We start from the raw sequence: 9,204 nt of genomic DNA on the forward strand, positions 1-9,204 counted from the left end.
TGCGGAAATGGAATCAAAGTCATGGCTAGAATCGGCTCTAGCCTCTTTAGATGAACGAAAAATATCTTTTTCTTGATGCCATTCATGTGAGTGGGAGACTGTGTTATCAATAATTTTGTGAGCTTCAGTTGCGGTTTTCTTCATAATGGAACCACCAGCTGCTGTGTTGATGTCTTTTCGTGTAGCAACGTCGACACCTTGGTAGAATATTTTTACTATTTGATAAGTGTCTAAACCATGTTGAGGACATCCTCTCAACAACTTTTCGAATCTTGTCCATGCCTCATATAATGTTTCATTTGGCTTTTGCGCGAACGTAACAATTTATCCTTGAAGTCTCACGGCTTTAGATGCCGGAAAGAATCTTTTAAGAAATTTTTCTACTAAAACATCCCATGTATCAATCGCTCCTTCAGGTAACGATTCTAACCAATCTTTGGCTTCTCCCTTTAAAGTCCAGGGAAACAACATGAGATAGATCTGTTCATCCTCAACTTCTATGATTTTAAATAGAGTACAGATCCTATTAAAGGTTTGAAGATTTTCGTTTGGATATTCTTTTAGCGTACCAGTAATTTGGCATTGATTAATTACCATGTGTAGGATTTGTCATTTGATTTCATAATCTGTTGCATTAATGTCTGGTTGAGTAATGGCATGTCCTTGGCCCGTGCGTGTAGCTCTCATTCAATCTTCCATACTTAGAGGTCCTGATTTTCCATGATTGAATTTGTTGAATCTGAATCACTAGAGGATTTTGATTTAATGGTTTCTTCCTTGACAACCTCTGGTTGAATGATTGGTGGTTCAGGAGGAATAATTAGTGGTTCAGGATCTCTGAATTGTCCTTGAATATCCTCCGGGTTCTCAATTGTGAAGTTGGTTTCAAAAATTAGATTATCGGAAATTTGAGTTGGAGTACTTGTTCGACTAGATGATGATTCTAAAGAAAAATCAATGGCAACAATATTGGCTAGATGTCTTGATCGAGTTACAGGTGGTGAGCGTACGAAAGGTGGTGAACGTTTTGCTCGGTGCATTCACTGAATATCCTATTAGTTATAAAGATAAAAATTATATAAGTTATCAAATTAATAGATTTTTCTGATTTTGCCCACGTTTTGAATAGCCAATAGATGCAGCAGGTAGCCAGGACCCTTTAAATCGAAAATCCACAACTCGCTACTAACAAATTCAACTATTACTACGAACCAGAAAATTTTGTATGTCTATCAATTTAACCGCTTAAAATAATTTTTCGTCGAAATATAAAGGAAATAAAGAAAATTCTATAACCTAAAAACTAGAGTAGAAATGAAAAATAGAAAAAGTGCGTCGAAAAATAAAAGAACTAAAGTTTTACTTCTAAAGCTTAGCGTCGAAAAATCTTAAAACTAAAAGTTGCGACTAAAGGTCTAAAGGTAATAAAACTTATAATGCAATTCTAAAGGAAAAACAGCAATTACTTAAATCGGCACTAAAATCTATAAAAAACTAAATTCTAAAGTGGCGTCGTAAAATTCTAAAACTTAAACTAAGGTAAAATGAAACTAAAATTATAACTACAAAAAAAAAACGGTATCTACGTATATGATTTTTGATAGAATTTTTAGAAAAATAGTCTAATTTCTAGTAAGAATGACATTTTTTTTTTGACACACGTGGCTACACACACCCTTGTTTTGATGGTGGGAACTACTCTGGTTTCTTGCCTTCTTCTCTGTGTTGCTTTTTGTTAGTCAAAGATAAACTTCCAAAATTAAAATTACTTGTATAATTTAAATTTTAATTTACATTTACATTTACAACTCTTGGAAACGGAATAGAGACAAACATATCAAGAGTCAAAAGACTCTGACTAGTCACATGCACACAAGAGTTACGTCCAAATTTCTAGTAGTAAATTAATAGTAATATTTAAGGTCACCAAAAGTATGTGCATGTGCGTTTATTCTTTCTCTGTTGAATTGTGAGTCATTTAGGCTATCGAGTAGTATAAATATACACTTGACTTAGTTTTATCTACACACTATAACTTAACTACTTGATTACCTAATTACTAAATATAATTATATAAACTTTATATTTTTTACAAAATCTATCAATAAAACTAAAATAACATGTTTTACTTATTAATTACTAATTACTAATTAAAAAAATATTTACCACTAGTGCATGTCATTGTAGTATATTAAAATTACTTACAAAATGACAAGACACAGAGAATAATGTGACTTTTGATGTTCAACCAAACTAAAATAATGTTTTACAAAACATTTTTTTTTTTTTTTGATTTTGATTTTGTATTAATTTAAAGCTATAAAACAAGACCCAGGCGGGAATACTTACCACGCAATACTACCTAAAGTTAATATATTATACACAAATTAACGAAACTAATTAATTAACTAAAATAAACCCATTAAGACACTAAAAGTGACCCCCGCGGCGGCGCCAAAAACTTGATGTGTTTTCTAGGGTGTATGAAACGGTTATCAGTTTTATATTATTTACTATAGGAAATCACCAAAATTAAACTAAAACACAATAGGCAAGTATACCTATTGTATTGTAATATAGCTAAGGTAAAGTCTGGGAGGTCGATCCATGGACACTTTTATTGGGTGCTTTACTAGGTTATTTTGGTAAATTAAGTAACTAAGTTAGATTTAGTAACATATAGTAATTTTAGTAACTTTAGGGGATTTACCGTTTAACGACCGGTTTGTCTTTTTAGCTTTTCTTTTTAATTTAAACAACAAGATAATAAATTTAAACTAGATTATAGCAATGAAGTAAATAAAAATTACTACAGTAAATAAATATTACTTTAACTAGACAAGATGAAAATACAATAAAAAGAGTATTATGCTTATTTAACTTCCGTAGTTACGATGTTTGACTTTTAATTTTTTTACTTTTTTTACCCTGGGTTAATTTTCTTTGCACCCGTAGAATATTTAATATGTCCACATGGAGTTGTCCAGCGCAGTCCTATAATTACAAGCATCAAATGCGAGTGTCCTCGTCATTCTATCTTGTAACCACAGTCAAATATTCTAACTAATTACTATTTAGATGGTTTGACGCGGTTGTCACGTATGTCAATAATTACACCAGTTGTCACTGAATGTAACCCACCTTAATTTCAACTAGTCTTTTAACCATTAATCCATTCACGTGTCCGTTTCAATGAATAATTTACCATATATATAAATAACCCGTCTTCCGTGTCCGGTCAACGTACGTGATTACTTATACATATAGTAAATTATAAATAGTGGTAATTTAACAAGTTGTCACTTAATTATTTTACCATACCCATTAATAGTTAAAATCTCAATCTCTCTTAAGGTCGTTCTTTATCTAAATATTAACCGTTGTACAAATTAAATTAACTCATTTCCTATTTTTAGTCAAACATCTTAACTACTTGGGTTAAATAAGCATAATAACAAATTAGTTACTAGACATGGTAAAAAGATAAATAAAACTTACACAAAAGTTCTTAGCTTCCATTAATTCAACGAGGTAGAACTCTTCAAATTCAACACCAGTACAATACCAAATAATAATACACTTTTTACTACGGAGGATAACAGTATACTGAATTGTATTTCAAATTACTACTATTAACTACTACGGAGTACTATTTTTTTGTTTGTAAGTTTTGAACTCCCCACTCTTAGGTTGGTCTTGGAAATGGTTTATGTAGGTAGAATCAGGGGCCAGTGACCAAACTTAATATAGTATTTTAATCCAGTGTAGTGTGACTCAATTTCCATTGTACCTAACTTGTAATATATTTAACTCCATTGTATCTCGTGGGTATGAGCTGAATTACGTCAACTTTTATGGATAATTTGGGGTAAACATTTAAATCAAAGTTGTAGTGCTCTGAATTAAGAACGTCTGGGCTTTGGATTCACTTTTTTTCGAGTCCGGATGATTTAGTTATGATTTTTCTCGTGCAGGCGCGCAGAATTGGTGATTTCAATCTTTTTAACTTGTAGTCTTGAGGCGCAATGTTTTGGTCCTTTGTTGCTCATCAGAAATCTTCATTTTGTCTTCATTTTGAGCATTACTTCATTGATAATTCATAATAACATTTAATTCGACGCTTTAGATATTTTAACCAATTACAACTCGAAAACTACTCAAATACACATAAAATCATAATATTGAGGACTGATATTGCAATTAATAATATGTTCATTTTGAGCAATATCAGAATCTCAAAAACTTTGAACTGTTTTCATGAATTCATTTGACCTGTAACTATTCCTGACGATTCACGAATAATTAATTGTAAATAAATATATGTATATATAATAAATTAAAATAATAAGATACAATTTGATAATTGAGATTAAATATGTAAAATAATATACAAAATAATAAGTAGATATTAAAATAAAGCTATATATAGATGTATGTGATTTCTATAAATAAATATTATGATAGGTATATTGGAATACATATCAAAGGTATAGATATTATATGTTATTATATATATATATATATATATATATATATATATATATATATATATATATATATATATATATATATATATATATATATATATATATATATATATATATATATATATATATATATATATATATAATTATTAAATAATACATGATTAATATTATGTAATATTAATAGATTAAACATAATTGCAAGTTAAAAATATAATTGTTATATTAATGTTATTACTTCATTATTATTATTGATATTAATATCGGTACTATTGATATCATTATATATATATATTATATATGAAATTAAATACATTTAATTGGTCATATTATTATTAAATCTTATTATTATCATTATCAATATCATTACTATTATGATTTTAATTATTATATTGATTAGTATTATTATCATTACTAAAAATTTTCATTTTTATATAAAATTATCATTTTCATTAATTTTATTACTTTTATCATTATTCATGTTATTATTATTTTAATTAATATTATTATTAATTCTATTATCATAATAATTATTAGTATCTTTGTATTATTAATAAAATTATCCATATAATTATTATTAATATATTTATTAGTTAATAATATTAATTAAATATAAATAATAAAATTATAAAACTGTACCATTCTGTTATGAGTCCCAATCGATTTCTCCTTTTTATTTGTTTGTATATTTACAAGTTGATTCTTCATATCAATGATCTTCACTACATACAAAAAATCGATAACTTTATAGTACTACATCAAATATTCGGTTCCCAGCTGTATATACAACTATCCACACTGTAATTATTTATCTCTTTAACTAATTAATGAATAAATCTATATAAGCATATACATATATTACCCTAACATATATTACAACACATATACATATATTACAAGAACACTAACAATAACAATACATATTACTCCAACATACATATTACTCTAACCTACATACAGAGAGGTAGAGAGATCAATCGTTAACCAAAACCACCTCTCCATTCAGCCACCTTTCACCCCGAAACCACCATCAACCACCGATCACCCTTTTCTTTCTTCTTCTTGCTCGATGAACCATCACCCTTATCACATCAACATCTTTAAATTACTTTGCTGCTACCATTATGTCGTGTTCATCACCAAGACAGCCCTACCATCGACTATCATTACAAACCTCCACAAAAATAGCTATTTACTACCATTTTTGTTGTTACTAAACTCAATGTTTCTGTTTCCACTCGACCTCAATAGCCAAAACAAACACACACACACAAACCACACTGCTACAATACTGTTTTCAGTTTTAATTCAACGACCCAAAACAACCACTGTTCAGCTCCTTTTTCTTCACGCAACCATCAATTGTTGAACCCCACAAACACCACGATCACAGCCTCTGCTGCTACACTATGATGTATCCGTTAATCAAACACTAACATCGAAACCCACTTGTGTTATTTTTCCATGATTCAGGCTGCAGTACTTGTTTCCTTTTTCTATTTCAATCAAGTAACGATTACTATGATACTCTTGTTCAACAACCTGCAAAACTAATGAAAACACCCTCATCTGCTAATATTACGTCGACGTACTGTTTCTGTTCATCTGGTAGTATTTAAACCTCAATCACCACCATTTTAATCACTTCAAACTATCAACTACTTCACCATCACTAGTACCTTCTACTGCTCATGTTTTCTTTTCCAAGCAACCCAACCCAATACCATCAAAACCGTTACCAAACCTAAACTAATTGAGCCACTGCTACTGCACATTTTTCTCCAGTTTATCTGTTTGAAACAAGACTACTACAACCTGTTAAACTTCATCAACACAAACCCATTCAATCATCACTGTTACTACTAGACCTGCAATTTATGCTATTAAATAACTGTTTTCTATTCTCTGTTCAAAAACCGCCATGAACACCATTCAATAATATTCGTATTCAATTCATAGAAAAAAAATAACATATTAATAATAATAATAATAATAATAATAATAATAATAATAATAATAATAATAATAATAATAATAATAATAATAATAATAAAATATACAGAATATATAAAGGGATGAAGAAATTAAGAGAAGATCAAGGAACTAATTACCTACATCACCAATCAATGAATCGATTAATTACTTGAATCGGTTGATTGACTGATTAATGGATCAATTGATGATGATGATGACTAACGATGATAATGAAGACTGAGATGAATTGAAGACCTACTCTACACTTTTGATTTTGCTTGATTGATTGTTGATTAATGAATCGTAGAATTCATGAACTTTGATTTTTGTTTCGCCTGCGTATTGCCCTACTACCTCGATCTGTTTGAGAAGACGACCAGACGCTTTTCCACCCTTTTTATTAGGTATATTACTCCGTATTATTATTTATTATTAAGTATTAAATTATTAATATTATTATTATTAATTATTGTTATTATTGTTAACCTTATCATTATCATTAAAATGTATTATTATTAAAATTTTAGAATTATCATTTTTATTAAAATAAGTATTATTAATATTACTATGATTATGATTATGATTATTAATATTATTATTATTATTATTATTATTATTATTATTATTATTATTATTATTATTATTATTATTATTATTATTATGATTATTATTATTATTATTATTATTATTATTATTATTATTATTATTATTATTATTATCATTTTTATCAAAAATTATAAAATTATCATTTAGGTTATTATTAGTAACAATATTATTATTATTATCATTATTACTTTCATATTAATAAAATTATTATAACAAATAAATATTTTCTATATAAGAGTATATTTATTACAACTATCATAATATTTCATATAATTAAATATATTAGGATTATTTATATAAATATTTACATATAACAAGTTATTGATTTTTTTATATAATATTAATCATATGTATATATGAAACTATATAAATATTAACTATTTTAAATATATATATATATATATATATATATATATATATATATATATATATATATATATATATATACACATATATATAAATTAAATATATAAGATATATAATTTAAGACATAATATATAAATTTGTTTGTTTACGATTATATGTGTTAATATATATGTAAATGATATAGGTTCGTGAATCCGAGGCCAACCCTGCATTGTTCAATGTCGCCATATGTATTTTTACTACAAAATACAGTATTGTGAGTTTCATTACTCCCTTTTTATATATATTTTTGGGACTGAGAATACATGCGCTGATTTTATTAAAGTTTTACGAAATAGACACAAGTGATCAAAAACTACATTCTATGGCTGGATTATGAATATTGAATATCACCCCTTTTTAGCTTGGTAACCTAATAATTAGGAAACGGGTATGGCCCCTAATTGACGTGAATCCTAAAGATAGATCTATGGACCTCGACAAGTCCCATCCGGGGTACGGATGCTTTAGTACTTCGAGATTATTATTATTATACAGACGAGAGGTTCTGTTTGGGGATATTCGATACATTAAAGTTAAGTCGGTTATCAAGCGTTCACCATATGAATGATTTTTCTTTAATTTGCAGGTTACGCGTGTTATTTCGTACTCGGGTTACGTGTACAATTAAATATATGAAATCTTGTGGTCTATTAAAATGATGGAAATGAATGTTTATGATAAACTAATGAACTCACCAACCTTTTGGTTGACACTTGAAAGCATGTTTATTCTCAGGTATTAAAGAAATCTTCCGCTGTGCATTTGCTCATTTTAGAGATATTACTTGGAGTCATTCATGACTAATTTCAAAAGACGTTGCATTCGAGTCATTGAGTTCAACAAGATTATTATTAAGTCATTGATAGTTTCGATATATTATAAAATGGTATGCATGCCTGTCAACTTTCGATGAAATGAAAGTTTGTCTTTTAAAAACGAATGCAATGTTTGTAAAATGTATCATATAGAGGTCAAATACCTTGCGATGTAACCAAATGTAATGTATTCGTCCAGATGGATTAGGACGGGTCGTCATAGTTGGTATCAGAGCGGTGGTCTTAGCGAACCAGGTCTTGCATTAGTATGTCTAACTGATAGTTGTTTAGATGCATTAGTGGGTCTGGACTTCGACCGTGTCTGCATGTCAAAAGTTTTGCTTATCATTCCGTGTCGAAAATTACCTGCTTATCACTCTTAGGGAATCACTTGCTTATCATTCTTAATCTAGACATATATTACTGCCTGGATTACATGAATAGTGTATAGACAAAATTCATATCTTAGCGTATCTGCTAATTCATATCTTAGCGTATCTGTTACTCTAAACTTTGCCTAACATATTCCGTAAAATTCCTCTGTAATTTACGAAATATTTTGTTCTATGTATATAGATATTCATGTAATTAAAATACCATCCGATATCTGAAAATCATTTCATACAGAAAAACCCTTTACTCAATCTTACAAAATGGAACTAGCCACTAGTTCAAATCCCGCGGATTTCGACAGCCATTCCGACATGGATGTTCACCTAAGCTTCAAAAGCAGTGTGACCGGAATGGATCAACTAATTAGCCATAATCAATTTTGGATGAATTGGGGATGGGTTCGTAGCAGACTTAATCAATGGAGACGAGAAGAAGGCGATCCTATCCACTAACCGAATTCACCTCTTGGTGAAGAACCTGAAACACTTATCGGCGAACCTGTCCGAAACACCATTTTCAGCCTC

General features: G+C 28.7%; 1 non-coding gene across 1 annotated transcript; it reads left to right on the plus strand.

The window, feature by feature from the left end:
• The first annotated feature begins 232 nt into the window (after positions 1-232).
• On the plus strand, positions 233-339 carry LOC139845717 (small nucleolar RNA R71). Its single transcript, XR_011758479.1, has one exon. It is a non-coding gene; the product is annotated as a small nucleolar RNA R71 (small nucleolar RNA).
• Positions 340-9,204: the final 8,865 nt, after the last annotated feature.

This window comes from Rutidosis leptorrhynchoides, chromosome 4 (assembly GCF_046630445.1).
Source record: "Rutidosis leptorrhynchoides isolate AG116_Rl617_1_P2 chromosome 4, CSIRO_AGI_Rlap_v1, whole genome shotgun sequence".
NCBI lineage: Eukaryota > Viridiplantae > Streptophyta > Magnoliopsida > Asterales > Asteraceae > Rutidosis > Rutidosis leptorrhynchoides.